At 41.7% G+C, this 15663-nt stretch overlaps 1 protein-coding gene across 4 annotated transcripts in view; it reads left to right on the plus strand.

Moving 5' to 3' along the window:
* The window catches only part of DTNA (dystrobrevin alpha), a 233755-nt gene that overhangs the window by 6856 nt on the left and 211236 nt on the right, over positions 1-15663 (plus strand). For 2 of the 4 annotated variants that reach the window (XM_069779269.1, XM_069779271.1), the window contains exon 2: positions 4550-4606. The exons of the other annotated variants lie outside the window; for them this stretch is intronic. The gene's annotated coding sequence lies outside the window, so the exon portion shown is untranslated. The remainder of the gene's footprint in view (positions 1-4549; positions 4607-15663) is intronic. 4 annotated transcript variants of the gene reach the window in all.

The raw sequence follows: 15663 nt of genomic DNA on the forward strand, positions 1-15663 counted from the left end.
AGACTTCTTTTGGGGAGGGGGCATGTCAGAGCGCTCAGAGGAAGGATCTGTTCTTTCCTTGTTGCTCTCTGCTTGCATTTTTGCAGATTATATAATAAACAAAGGGGGCTATTTAGTCTTTTGAATCCAGGCACTCTTGTTACTACAACTGGGAATGTGGAAAATGACACTTTACTGCAGTGAATACCCTTACAAACCGCTTGAAGCTTGCTACCAGCACATATTCTACCAACACATTTACTAGTACAGCTTGAGATCAGTGGAAATCTGTGCATGCCACGCTTTTTGTTTTGAATTATGTTTTGAAGTATGAAATACTTCACTGAGCAAGAGTTGCATGGAAATCAGTTACCAGTACAGAACATAACAAAACTTTCTCTATGGGTCGTAGCTTCCAAAATCTTTGTGTGTAGTTAGCTAGTGAGTAAATGCTAAACCCCTTCCATGGATGGCAGTCAGGTAACATGCATGCAGGCCATATGATAATTGATAATTAAACACTCGTAAGTCTTTTGAAGACCCAACATTAGTTGCATCTCTACAGAAGGAACATAGAAAAGCTAGGTGACTTGAACTTGTCTACAGATGGATTTGATTGCAGAAGCCTGTTTTCTTTGAGCCCATTTCCCTAATTTTATCAATATGGTGCTGGAGAATTGCCTGGCCTTGCTGTCTCAGGGCACACAGGTATCTTCATTGAAGGTCCAGCTCTCCTTACTAGGAGAGAGTACTAGTAGATTGCAGGATGAATAGCATCGCATACCCACCTGGAAATTGCCTCGGGCTCTTCTTAAAATTCTGGAAGGTCTGTGGACACAGTTTTCGTTTACCTGATAGGGTAAACCAGGGATCTATGATTTTTGGAAAAATCTGTAATGAGCTCTGGGTACCCTCAGTAGAAAAGCAGAGATTCAGCTTTGTGTCTCTAGGATCCTTAAGTTAAGATTAGCAGGAATTATTGGGATAAGAAAAATCTTTTCTCAAATCCTGGAAATAAATTATATTTACCAGATCTAATGTAATCCCTTTACGCTTTACCTGAAGATATGGCAGCTGTCTGTGTGACTCCCAAATCAAGTACCGCGGTCGCTGGCTTCTAAGTGCACACAGTGCACAGAGAAATTTTGCAAGCCAGCATGTTAAATGTGCCAGAAGGCCTAGAGAGTGTGTTTTGACTTAAAGGATGGGACCAGGCTTTTGGTGGGGGCTGACCTACCTGGCTAGGCATCCAAAATGAGTACGATGAAAGGACTGTTTTGAAGAGGGGGAATAATGAGGTAATTTCTTAGGACCCAGATTTCAAAAGATGATGAAAAACTCCTGTAGGTTTCAGAAGCAAGTATTTGCTCTCATTATGGAAATGATAACGGTATTTCTGGTGCATTCCGAATGTCAAATGGAAGGATGTGTTTTGGTCTGAGTATAATGTCTGACGTGCACACGCTTTCATTAACTTTTTATTCTTCTTTTAGTCTTTCAGATGTGTTTATCATGTGACCCTGCTCATTTTTTCCCTTCTTAAATAATAACCAGAACAAGCACTTTAATGGTTGTGTGCACTAGTTAATGGGAACTACAGAAATTCAAATCCCCTGTGTGGGAATTCTGCAAGTTTTGACTCACTTAATCCCTGTTTCCATAGCCCACATCTACCATTCCCCTTTGTGCAGGCTAGGGGGAACATAGCCCTTAAGTTTTGAGTGGTTTTTATCAGTTTTCTTATCATCTGCATTCAGCTGCTTCTGGCAGGACTATTAGAAAAACACAGGTGCAGTCCTCCAAAGGACTGGGAGAGGGCAAAGGGAAAGAAAACAGGATGGAGGAGGAGGGTTGTTAAAAGGGGAAAGTGGGATGGAGAAAAATGGTACGCAAAGGGAGAATGAAAACAATGCAAAAGGGAAGGGTAGAAAGAAAGAAGAAAGAAAAAAAGAACTGAAACCAGGAGAAAAGAAGGAGAGCAAGGAAAAGAGAAAAAAACATCCAGAGCATCAGATGAGAAGGACTGTACTGTGCTAATGAAAATTAGTACGTGCTCCAGCTAAGCTCCTTGTCTCTTAATATGACAAAGCAGGACTCCTTTTGCACAGGCTTCTTTGGGAAAAGGGTCTCATTTGACCTTATGGGACTACTTATGTGAGGAACTCACATGAGATGATCTTTACGGGGTGAAGACCAATGTTAGCAGTAGCAGGGTCAAGCTGTATCTGTTTATGCCAACGGACAGGACACTGATTTCCTTTTTATTACTGAGTCTGCTGAGGTTGGAATATATTTGTCCTCAGTTAAGTCCTGCCACTGAAAAGAGGGAAGTAAGTCGCAGTATGTTTTAAGCCTGCAGACAGGCACATTGGAAGTTGAACAGCATCAGGCCGTGCTCTGTATAACCTTCTGCAGAGAAAGGTGATACATACTGTCAAATACTGTAATATTAGAGGTATTACTTTTGTAGTCCCTGTTTCTCTAGACAGACACAGAAGATTTAAAAGCAATCAGTGTTTGTGAACACTGTATCAGTCTACCCTAAGAGACTTGGCTAATTTTTCCTTCCTGACCCCTATTTAATCTAGTCATATTAAGACAGAAATTGTTATAGACAACTGCATGAAACTTTTTTTGCACAGAAAAGATACACAATAACTGTTGTACAAGATTAGTAACTTAAAATGCACCTATTTAGTACATTTCTCTGCACCAAGGATTAGCCAGTCATCCTTCTTAGGTAAAAGAATAGGTAGAATACCTTCGTGTTTTGCTGAAGGGTATATTTCATTTGTCCCATTGCAATGCTCTTCTATATTTCCACAGGGAATGCTACATTTCTGATATGCTAGGAGCCCCATATTGTCATTGCTATTTGCATTTATGCTTAAATGTTACCTATCTTACTTTTAAAAACAAGCTAGCAGAAAGATAATTATTCCTGCACAATTTGTGGCTTTAATTTTTTTTTTCTTTCAACACATGAAAGCGTGTAGTAGGGCATTATAAAACTCTTGATTTGTTGTAGGCAGTCAGACTTTTGATGGTGTGCTTGACTATCAGAACAAACGACCACGACTTCTTTACCATAAGCTCTGTTCCAAATAATTAATGTAATGTTAGTGGGCTTAGTGAAGCAGCGGGCTATATTACAGTGACTGCAAAGCATGGAAACCTACTGTGTCTTTCTGTCATAAAAAGGCGCTGCCTATGCTGTAGATCCTATGAAGAATTTGTAGAGATACTTGAAAGGATAAAACACCGTATAAATTCCTAAAGTTCAAAGAGAAAATACCACTCAGGATAAAAAAGGGAGCTTAGCCCAGCAGCAGCTTAACCATATATGACAGATCTAGTGCTAAGTCCTGCGCCATCAATGCAAATGCCTCTGGAGTTCACCAAGTAGCCAGATGGAAGGACTAGAAGAAAGGCTTTGAGGATACTGACCTTGGGGGGGCAGAGAGAAAAGGCACACTCTTCCCAATAAATGACTCTGATTCTCTGGGCAGGATATGAACAGGGAAGGTTTAAGACGTGTACAGCTAGATCTGTCTTGCATTTCCTGTGAAAACTACTTTTAAAGGCATTAATATGTATTTGTCTGTATTTCTGTGCAAATATTATGCCATAAATAAAATTGGGAACTATGCAAGTTGGCAACCCTGTTATTCTAACATAGGGATAGATTACACTAGGCCTGAACGATGCTTTTGAGAGCTGAGGTTTAGAAAAATCATTAGCTGTGTCCTCCTTCCTGTGCCATATAATGGCATGAACATTGGATCAAAGTTGGTCACCTTCAGGCCATGAGGGTAATCAAAACTTCAGCAAAAAGGCTGGTTTAGAGGTGACACTTCCTTCTAGGTAGTTCTCTGTGACCTTCAGTCATGTCTATGTGTGTCCTGGACCCAACTGTTTCTTGTCTTTTCAGCTTTTCATCCCATAGAACAGTCAGCCCAGCCCGCGTGCTGGCCTCCCTCCCTCCCCAGCATGGAGCTGCTCTTGTGTGTGCTCTCCTCTACAAGCCCAAGCATCTCCTCTCCCCTTCTGCCAGTGGCACTTGGATTTAAGCGGCTCTGTCTTCTCTCAGCCACTGCTGCACATTGACCATGGGTGGCATATGAGCATGCAAATTATCTCAGTAAATAATTTGCACTAGTTGTCACACAGAACAACACAAACCTTGGTGGCTGTGGCAGGCTGCTGTTGCCCTAGGAGATGTGCAGGGACAGCTTGTATGAGCGCCTGAGGAAAGGAATGACACAACAGCATTTTAGCAGCTGTATTGATACCGGATGCTGTTTCAGGCTTCTTACCCAGTGCTCACAGTCTTCATTTCAAGTAGTGCGAATATTTGGAAGGTAGGAAGTTATGTTGTATCTGGAAGACCTTAATGTTAAATAAAATGAATACGGACACATAGCAGTAAGTGCAGTCCAAGGAAAGTATATCTGAGATTGCGGTCACTGCTAAGAGAGGTATACTTGCAGGAGGCCATATTGTGGCTTTTTGGCCCTTGCTGATCACCACAGGCATAGAAATGGTTCATATTGCTTTTGTTTATTTGTAGGAAAAGGAAGAAACATGGAGCTGCATCTCTGTTCTGAAGCTAAAGTATAGATTAAAGGTACTCTTTTTTTCCCCATGGTTTTGTTTTTTAGGAGACTGTAGCAATGTATTCTAAGCAGTCACAGGAGCTTTAACGACAGCTGTTTTGCTTGAAAGCCTGTATCTGTCAGTGTCTGTAACATGATTTGATGTAATCCTTTGGATTTCCTTGTGTTTAAAAAAGCTGCAGATCTTCTTTGCCTACCAAAACACATTTAACAGTTGAAATTTTAGCACGGAATATTTCTGAAATCTACCATTTTGCATATACTCTGTTTGATGATCCTACTGTTTATATATTTTTAATACATCTCTTACATTAGTCTGAACACCCAATTAAAGACGTGGCTTAGGAAAATATGGGAGTTTGGGAAGAAAAAAAGAAACAGAAATAATGCAACACTAGCTGAAACCTTAGTCCCATATCCCTATGCCATTTGCTGCTCAAAACTGAGGAAAAATGTTTAAAAACGAAGTTGTCTTTCACGGCAGACTTTATGCCTATGAGTCAATCTCATCTTGCTACTCAGCTGTTGAGAAGATTTGACCTTGAAACCCAAATTTCCCTTACATACACTGACATGTGTTTTGCAAGACCTTGAAATTACACAATGGAAGGAGAGCTGAAAACTGCTGCCAAATCTACTAGATGGTCACGGTTATCTGGAGCTGACCAGAAGCTTTAATTTCATGCACTATGGTACTGCAGATTGAAACCGCGGAGCCGTGGTGCGCAGGCAGGTAGTCAGCACCGTGCGGGTGGCTGCCCCTTTGGCCAGGTGGGGAAATGCAGATTTATCACAGAGGGCAGGATGTGGGTGTATCGTTCCTTTGACATAAGCAGGTGGGCTGTCGGTTTCCTCCTGTTTTATTTGCCCAAAACACTTCACTTTTTCTCAAGCAGTGATACTTGAAAGGTGTAAGTGTTGACTGGCGCAGTGGGTCCTGTGGCACACTGCCTCGTTCAGAATGCAAAGGAGGAGAGTGGGGATATAGGACCTGATTTTTGCACTCCTGAGTTAGCTGTTCTGAAACCAACCAAGTCCAGGGCACTGGAATTTGATGCTGTTTTTTTCAGAGGACTCTCTGGCCCTGCCTAACAGAGAGAAAAAAGTGATGGTCATCCCATTGGTATTACTATTTACATCCCAGTTTGTTGATACCAACATGCTTATCTTTGCTAAGCTACAGACAGACAAACTTGTTTCGTCAGATCCGGTTACCCAAAATTACTGGCATCCAGTTGGATGGCTCTGACAGGATTTTGGGAGGTGGGGAAAAGGGTGTTTGGTTTTTCTTGGTGGTATTTTTCCTTTCCTTGCTTTTCTTTTTATCAACTTCTTTCCACTGAAATGACAGCAAAGCTTGCATGTTGTAGTTAGCTCTTCATGCATCTATTTTCACTTGAGGACTATAAGATACTGGGCCAATCTACATTTTTCTGGTAGTCTTGAAATGCAGTAATTAAGAACAATTTATTGCTTTGTTCACAAAGCCCCAGACCAAAAGAAGAGGCATTTCTCTTATTACTTCCTTGTCTTTGGCAGCCTCACAGCAGTGAAACTTCCTGGGCCTCTTGCTGTCTGCTTGGCCAAGTCTAATCAATCTTTTGTTAACAAGGGGTTAAAAATTCATTAAGAATATTTTTGCTCTTTATGCTTTACCTTGTACTTCTGCTTGTGTTTTGGTGGAACATACCGGCGATTGGAACATAATTTATGAAATGTTATTAAATGTTGTTAACGCGTTTAAATTGAAGCTCCAGCATGCACACATACACAGTCCTTGAGTATCAAAACATTTGTTAGCATATGTTTCGTGAGCAGTGAGGCTGGAAGCTCAGACTTTGAGAGGGCTTTTACTATTTTTTTCACAGCTTATTTTTCACAGTTTATTCATTTTTTCCTTTTTTTTTATTTTTAAATAAGCTAATCCTCCTCTACCTTGCAGTAACTGAGTGTTTAATGTGACTTTGTTTTTGAAAGTGGTAGCACCCACTTTCATACTATTTGTGAATCATCAATGTCATTATATATTAAGGTGTTTAGCTGGATTTTGATATATAAGGCTCTGCTCCATGCTGTCTGTGCATCTGTATTAACTAGCTTCTTAACTATTGTGTTTTTCTATTTGGCATATATTCTCAGCAGAAGCACCTACAGCAGTTGCTTCTAAAACTGCAGCATTAGTAACTTGTAACTGTACTGTTACCATTATTTTTTTTAATACTCTATTTTTAAATCTCCCTTTTAAAAAGAAAGTACATGGAACAATTATCAAAAAATGCAGCAAAAAACTACCCCATTACAGAAGGCTTTACAGCAAAATGGAAGGCAGTACAGCTAACCTGTGCCTTCTCATACGAAAGGAATATGTAACACACAATCTGGGCAGTAGATTCTCAGCTCCACAAATTCGCATAGCTCCACTGAACTCACTTCTGAGAGGATCTGCTCTGACTCTGAGTGTGTTCCCTAAGAAGCTATTGAAGGTGAAGCACCCAGCACATGCGCTGGGGCAGGATCACACTGCACATGCATCAGAGAAGGGAAATAAATGCCTGAATATATACATACATGCATGTCTGCAAAGGTGGGGTGACTGGATTTCTTAGCATATCGGGGTAGTGGAGACAATGATAACACAGAAAAGAAAAAAAAAAAGATATGGAATCAGCATCCTGGAGCCTTTTTTGAATTATTTATACAGTGTATCACAAAAACACAACGAAGAGAAGGTCAAAGTCCTAAGAACATGGATTGCAATGGTCAGAGGCCCTTTCAAATGGCATGGAGTCCATGTCTGCATTAATCCCAAAGTGACTTGTTTCGGTAAGAGGGATTATTTTGAACATCAAGAATTGTTCTTTTCTTCTCATTGAGCTGACTGAGGATAAACATGTTTCCCACTTGTAATTGGAGTAGTAGTAAGTCAGCCCATTTCTCACTGCAGGGCTTCAAATCCCAAACAGGTGGGAGTCCATCCATTATTTTATTTACCAGTGAAATGAATTTTTCTCCTTTGGTATTTAACTACTGCATCCCTGATTAACACTGGCCACTGCTAAAAGTAATGATTTGGTTTTGTTGGATTTAGATCTGTGCTTGTCTTTTTGTCAATACACCTCCTTTGTAACTTCTTCAACATAAGTAGGAAAAAATGACATCATGAAAACTTTCAGAGCTGATACCAGAGCTGACTTGCCATGGCAATCTCTGTGGGCAATCACAGGTGGTTTAGCATGATCCAAGTGCCAAGTTAGTCCCTTGTTGCAGAGGGAAGGCTTCTCAAGGCTGAGTGATAACAAGTTATGACCTTCCGTGTTTTGTACACTTATTTCCTAGTTTATTTTCCTATCTGAGCATTTCAGATTATCAAAAATAACTGGCAAACATTTTTACTTGTTTGTTTTTAAGTAGTCTTTTGGACTGACAAGACGTGAAATCCTTAGACCAAAGGACAGTATTTTTCAGAAGGTTACAAATGTCTGAAAGTGGAGATGCTGAATATATTTACCTCAGCCATGATTTTACTGCTATAATAAGATTTTTTTGCTTTGCTGCATACACCAGGACTTTAAGATTATGTTAGCTTATGCTGAGCTAAATCCAGATACGGGATTTGGTTGTAAAATATACAAGGGGAGGTTTGTGGCTGCAGAAAGTCTCTACAATCCCCTTTCCATGAGAAGATATAGCGGGGTTGAAAGGAATCCGTTACTTTCATGCAATCCTAGCTAAAGCAACGGTGACCTTGCTGTTCACACCCCTGCAAGGCTCCTGAGGAGGCAGCGTGTAACTTCACTGGGCCTTTTCCAGATGGCGGTATCCTTCCCCTCTAGTTATTTTGGTTTTGATAGCTCTGCAGGAGCTTGTGTTGACCAAAAGTATATGAACTCGATGAGCTATGCTCACCTGTCCTTTGCACTCATCTGCACAACTCTCTTAATGTGCAGTAACTGTAGAAGAGGCACCTCCTGAGTATGTAAAGCCCATTCCAAATGTCACCCACCCATACAGTATGAGTGCCTGAGTAAACCCTTGTGCTCCCCCTTAGTAGGAGCATCCACAATGGCTGGAGCTTAACTACTATCATTTGATGATTCATTTGCAGTGCTTATTTTCTAAAAATTGCATAGCCTGTTCTCAAAAGCAAGGCAAAGAAAAAAGCAGCTGTTATGAAAAGAGAGGAAGAAAAACTCAAACATACAAAACACAGAGCTTTAAAGAACCAAACCCACATTGTCAGGGTAGGAAAAAACCAACAATTTGCCATGTCTTATCTTTGAAAAAGATCAGAAATAGAGTTATATTTTTGAGGTACTATTCATATTTTAGACAATTAACAGTGACACTTATGAGTCTAAGAACATACGGATTTTAATTCAGTCCTGACTTGCATCTCTTACTTTTGTGGAGTTTCACAGAGAATATACCAGGGAATTTTTCCCTGTTTTAAGAAGACATGCTTTTATATTCAGTACTAGTGAATTTTAGGCATGTAATGTTGATAGTGAAATAAACACATTGCTTTTTAAGTGTAAGAAGCATCAGAACTGACCAGTCCAATTTCTATTTACTCTGTCATATCTTTGAACATGAAGATGGACTTCATTGTGCTTCTCTATTCTAGCATAGCTTATATAGAATTTGATTAAAAAAGCAGAAAATTGGCATGACTGAAAAAAATGAAAAAACTAATTTTCAGTGCTGTGTAATGTTTTGCAAAAAGTATTTGTTTTCTGTGGAAACAACTGATCAACAAAAAACTGTAGCTGAAACTGAAAATTCCCATTCAGAAACTTCATAACATTTCATTTAAAAATTAATGATTGAAATGAAACATTTTGACATTTCCAAATTCATTGTTTTCCTTTCACCTCAGTCTGAATTCTAATTTTCTCTTCCTGAGCTACTGCAGCACTTCATCCCTTCCCTCATGTCTCCCAGTAAGTCAGGCTGTCCAGCCCAGAGATACATCTTTCATGGTCTGTCACCACTATGCAGCTTCTGTGCCAGTGGGGAGGTTGTATTTACTGCTGAGATGATACTTTGTCCAAAAGCAGCCCCATAGTCCAGTCTACAAGGCACCCAACTTAGAAGTCCAGTGAGGTACTCCAGCAGCCCAGAGACATGTAGCTTATCCCAAAACAAAAACACTCAGTCTGCTTTGAAAGTGATACTTTTTTTCTGTGTGAATTAAACTTGGCTTTTGATGAAGCATTTCATTTGGATTTTGCTGATGGAAGATTTCAGTTTTCAGCTCAAGTTAAAGCACTTCCCTGCTAAAACTCCCTGTTCAGTTCGGTTTTGTTCTGCTGACCAGCTCTCTTCTGAGCTTCTCTTCTTTGTTTGCACGGGTTGTAACTGGGAAATATCCTTGTTGTGAAGGCTTTTCTTCTTCTGAGATGCATTCCCTGTTCCTACAAGTAGGTAACTATGGAACCAGTACTTTTTCTCAATGTGGAAGAAACATGTTAAGGTCAGATGATAAATTTTCTTGCAGACTGATACACACATTTATGTTGAAGGTCCTGACCAACTTGGAGCCCAGAGAAACAAAAATTCCTGTTTCTGTGTGTGTATTTAAGGGAATAACCCACAAATGAGTCATGAATGCAGCATTACTAATGACCCTACCCACACCACAGCTGCTGAACCTTTCTGCAAGGCAGAATGAGTTACAGACCTCCCCCAGATGCCAAGAACATCTCATTAGTACTCCCTGGAGCTGATGGTCTCTGACAGGCTTTCAAACCTGGCACCCACCTTCTAACTGAGGAGCCTATGCAGGCAGTCCCAGAAAAAATCTGTTCCCTGCCCCATGTGTGACGTGACCCACCCACATCCTTTCCATGGCGTCATGTCCTGTGTGATGAAATCTCCCAACCCCCAGTAATTGTTGTAGCACTGAATTTACCTTTAAGTCATGAAGCTGCAGCAAAGAATCATGCTGAATGAGTGAGTGCATGCAAAGAAATGTAAACCATAGAGAACGTGGTAATTTCTGCAATCTTAATATTCTGGCTATATGCCTATTAGCATTTTCTTTGATGGACTAGCTTTCCTTTGACGTAGGACATTGTATATATATTTTTAATGACCTTTGTAAAGGCAATTAATGAAAAAAAGGTAGAAATAGTGCAATGTTGTTTTAGAATAGGCTAAAAATCCTTTTGTGGCTCTTCTTGTTAAGCAAACAATGTTTCTTCCAGGGCAACACAAAATGTGAGCTGAAAGTGGGATGAGAGCAATTAAGATCCAAGAAGGGGCATGTAGAAAGCTAGGATTAAAGAAAGCTGAAAAGCAAAATTTCAGCTGAAGAAGAAAAGACTGATAAATATATTGAAAGCTTCTGATGGCTACAAAATATGTGGAAGGGCAGCTGATTTCATTTTGGCTTTTGCTTTTAACTGTCAGTTTACTACAACTGAGATTTTGTTTTCATTCTAAAGATCATTTTTGGGAATGGCATTTCTTCTGCTCCTGACTGATCTGCAAAATAAATTTGAAAGATTTGTCACATGAGTGTGAGTTGTCAGTGTTTTCATTAAATCTAGATTTAATGGATTTTTCTTTTTGAATTGAGATCTGTCATTCTTTTTTCTCCTTTGTATTTTGCTTTTCTGGTTTGCTACTGTTCTGTCTTCTGGGCCAGTGCAAGCCCATGTATTAAAAATAAGTGTTTTCATAAGAATCCTGGCACTTCTCATTTGGAAACTGATTCATGAGTGCTGCTGTCTTTTTAAGCCCTGTGCTGTCTTGCAGTACAGCCAGGGTAAGAGCTTGCCGTTTGATTGCTCCCACTCTCCCACTGCTACAAGCTACTCATCTTTCTGAATGGGAGGTACGTGAACCTTTCTGACAGTTGCCTTTCCACGGTTCTTCTTGTGGATGCTTGACCTGACAGATGCTTCTCAGAGTTGCTCAGTCTGCTACTGCACATTCAGAAACGTGTTTGGTTTTTGACAAAACTCATTTGTTGTGTTTGCAGGCTTTAGCAAGCCTTTGTTACTTACAGTCATTCCTATCATCTTATGGTTTCTGTGAACCCAGATGCTGTTGCTGGTCTTAAGCTGTAAGAAGAACGGTGATCCTGATTCCAACACAGCATTGCCAAGCAGTTGGGCTGCTTCTGTGCATGGCTGTGTTCCCCTTTTCATTGTCAGTGTCAACTGTAAGAAAACATACTGCTTTTTGTGCTTTGAAGAAGGACATTCAGTGGCTCTTGCTCCTAGACTATCACCTCAGAGGAATGTTCAGAATGAGAGAGCAACCACACACCTCACTTGGTGTTCCTGGTGCCGGAGGCATATGAGTTGGTGGTGAAGACTCTGTTCTCTCGACTGGCCAGATCCAAAAGCCTTTGACCTTAAAATCAAGTAAAGGGGCTCCATGGCAGTGCTGTTATCAGTTCCCAGCCTGCTGAGATGTGGTTTGGGAGTGATTCTGGGGCTTTTCAGGGTCTAGGAAGACCAGCTGGGGTAAAATGGCCCTTCGTTGTATTGCTGCCATGTAAATAAACAGTTTCTGTGAAAGTTTTAGTGGTGAATTGGGGGTATGAATTCAGAAACTTCAGGCTTTAGTCTCTTGCTGGCTTCTCTACAAGGGAGATGGAGTTTTCAGGCCCCATTGCAACACTACCAACCCTCAGAATACTGGACTTTTTTTTAACATACAGCTTCTAGATGGTACAAGATTTTCAACTAAAACAATGTTATCTTTTATAGTATTACAGAAAACCTTGGAAATAAGACATATTTTAAAAAACATAAACATTGAAAAACATAATTTTTGAGCCAGTACTATGATTTCAGGGTGATCTGTGTTGATATTCTCCATTTTGGTTTGAAAATAAAGTTCGTATCAAGCACATTTTTTATCTGGAATTAGATCAGGTGCCAAACAAGTAGCTCATCTGGAGCATTTCAGTATTGCTATACCACAGACCTATTTGAAGTCTAGGGCTTAATAAAGTAATTTTTGCCAGTTGGGAATAGCAGTTTGGGTTAGAGTTGCATATGTAGCAGTATCCCTTAATCTGAATTAATTGATTCTAAGAAGTGAAAGTCAAGTGCACGCATCTACTTTATGAGTAAAGATAACGGATTTTCAGTTGGGGTGTAGGAGATATGAGCCAATTTACATCAGCATATGCGTATTGGTATTTTTCATACTTTTGAGGAAATTATTGCATGATTTTATTCCTTCCTCTTCTTCTAGTTTGTGTATCTGAAAATGGGAATCACATTGGTTTTCAAGGATCATTGGATGCTTACAAGCATCTAAACCCAAAAAGTAGTAATTATATTTTAGAAGGCAAGTGAAAATCACTGCTAAATCTTCCTTGTCAGTTGTGTTGTGAATAGGATGGTTTGCATTGCAGCGAATTATGATATAAGTAGCCTGTATGTTAGGGAGTGTTTTGATTGTCTAGAGCTTAATGATAGTGATGATAGGGTTGAGTGTTTATGGGTAGGAATCAGGGGGAAGGCCAACAAGGCAGATATCATGGTGGGAGTCTGGTACAGACCACCCAACTAGGATGAAGAGGCAGACAAAATATTCTATAAGCAGCTGGGAGGAGTCTCACAATCGCTAGCCCTTTTTCTCATGGGGGACTTCAACTTACCAGATGTCTGCTAGAAATACAACACAGAGAAGAAGCAGCAGTGTAGGAGGTTCCTGGAGTGTGTGGAAGATAACTTCCTGACACAGTTGGTGAGTGAGCCAACTAGGGAAGGCACCCTGCTGGACATGTTGTTTGCAAACACAGAAGGACTTGTGGGTGATGTGATGGTTGGAGGATGTCTTGGGCATAGTGATCATGAAATGATAGAGTTTTTGATTCTTTGAGAAGTAAGGTCAGCAGAACCTTGGACTTCTGAAGGGCAGACTTTGGCCTGTTTAGGGGCCTGGTTGACAGAGTCCCTTGGGAGGCAGTCCTGAAGGTCAAAGGAGTGTAGGAAGGCTGGACATTCTTCAAGAAGGAAATCTGAAAGGCGCAGGAGCAGGCTGTCCCCATGTGCTGAAAGACAAGCCAGCAGGAAAGAAGACCGGCCTGTCTGAACAGAGAGCTTTGTCTGGAACTCGGGGGAAAAAAAGGAGAGTTTATGACCTTTGGAGAAGGGGCAGGCAACTCAGGACTACAAGGATGTCATGAGGTTACGCAGGGAGAAAAGTAGAAGGGCCAAAGCCTAGCTAGAACTTAATCTGGCTACTGCCATAAAAGACAATAAAAAATGTTTCTATAAATACATTAGCAACAAAAGGAGGGCTAAGGAGAATCACCATTCTTTATTGGATGTGGAGGGAAAAACAGTGGCAAAGGATGAGGAAAAAGGCTGAGGTACTTAATGCCTTCTTTGCCTCAGTCCTTAATAGTAAGACCAGCTGTTCTCTGGGTACCCAGTCCCCTCAGCTGGAAGACAGGGAAGGGGAGCAGAATGAAGTCCCTATAATCCAAGGGGAAATGGTTAGTGACCTGCTACACCACGTAGACACACGCAAGTCTATGGGGCTGGACAGAGTGCACCCAAGGGTACTGAAGGAGCTGGAGAAGTGTTCACCAAGCCACTTTCAATCATTTATCAGCAGTCCTAGCTAACCAGAGAGGTCCCAGTCGACTGGAAGTTAGCAAATGGATGCCCATCTACAAGAAGGGCTGGAACGAGGATCCAGGGAACTACAGGCCTGTCAGTCTGACCTCGATGCCAGGGAAGGTTGTGGAGCAGAGCATCTTGAGTGCCATGACACAGCACGTACAGGACAGCCAGGTGATCGGGCCTAGTCAACATGGGTTTATGACAGGCAGGTCCTGCTTGACTAACCTGATCTCCTTCCAGGACAAGGTGACCCGCTTAGTGGATGAGGGAAAGGCTGTGGATGTTGCCTACCTAGACTTTAGTAAAGCCTTTGACACCGTTTCCCACAGCATTCTCCTGGAGAAAGTGGCTGCTCATGGCTTGGATGGGCATACTCTTCAGTGGGTAAAAAACTGGCTGGATGGCTGGGCCAAAAGAGGTGTCACAAATGGAATTAAATCCAGTTGGCAGCCGGTCACAAGTGGTGTTCCCCAGGGCTCAGTACTGGGGCCAGTTCTGCTTAATATCTTTATCAATGATCTGGACAAGAGGATCAAGTGCACCCTCCGTAAGTTTGCACATGACACCAAGATGGGTGGGAGTGTTGACCTGCTTGAGGGAAGGAAGGCTCTACAGAGAGATCTGGACGGGCTGGATCGATGGGCCGAGGCCAATCGTATGAAGTTCAACAAGGCCAAGTGCCAGGTCCTGCACTTGGGTCACAACAACCCCACGCAGTGCTACAGGCTTGGGGAAGAGTGGCTGGAAAGCTGCCCGGTGGAAAAAGACCTGGGGGTGTTGGTTGACAGCCGGCTGAGTAGGAGCCAGCAGTGTGCCCAGGTGGCCAAGAAGGCCAATGGCATCTTGGCCTGTATCAGAAATAGCGTGGCCAGCAGGAGCAGGGAGGTGATCATCCCCCTGTACTGGGCACTGGTGAGGCCGCACCTCGAGTACTGTGTTCAGTTTTGGGCCCCTCACTACAGGAAAGACATTGAGGTGCTGGAGCGTGTCCAAAGAAGAGCAACAAAGCTGGTGAAGGGTCTAGAGAGTAAGTCTCATGAGGAGTGGCTGAGGGAACTGGGATTGTTTGGCCTGGAGGAAAGGAGGCTGAGGGGAGACCTTATCGCTCTCTACAACTCCCTGAAAGGAGGTTGGAGTGAGGTGGGTGCTGGTCTCTGTTCCCAGGTAACAAGTGATAGGACAAGAGGAAATGGCCTCAAGTTGTGCCAGGGGAGGCTTAGATTGGACATTAGGAAAAACTTCTTCACTAAAAGGGTTGTCAAGCACTGGAACAGGCTGTCCAGGGAAGTGGTTGAGTTGCCATCCCTGGAGGTATTTAAATGCCTTGTGGACGTAGTACCTGGGGACATGGTTTAGTGGTGGACTTGGCAGTGCTAGGTTTATGGTTGGACTTGATGATCTTACGGGTCTTTTCCAACCTAAACAATTCTATGATTCTAAGTGTGTTTGGAAAATTTATTCAAGAAAGAAAA

This window comes from Haliaeetus albicilla, chromosome 3 (assembly GCF_947461875.1).
Source record: "Haliaeetus albicilla chromosome 3, bHalAlb1.1, whole genome shotgun sequence".
In the NCBI taxonomy this organism is placed as follows: Eukaryota; Metazoa; Chordata; class Aves; order Accipitriformes; family Accipitridae; genus Haliaeetus; species Haliaeetus albicilla.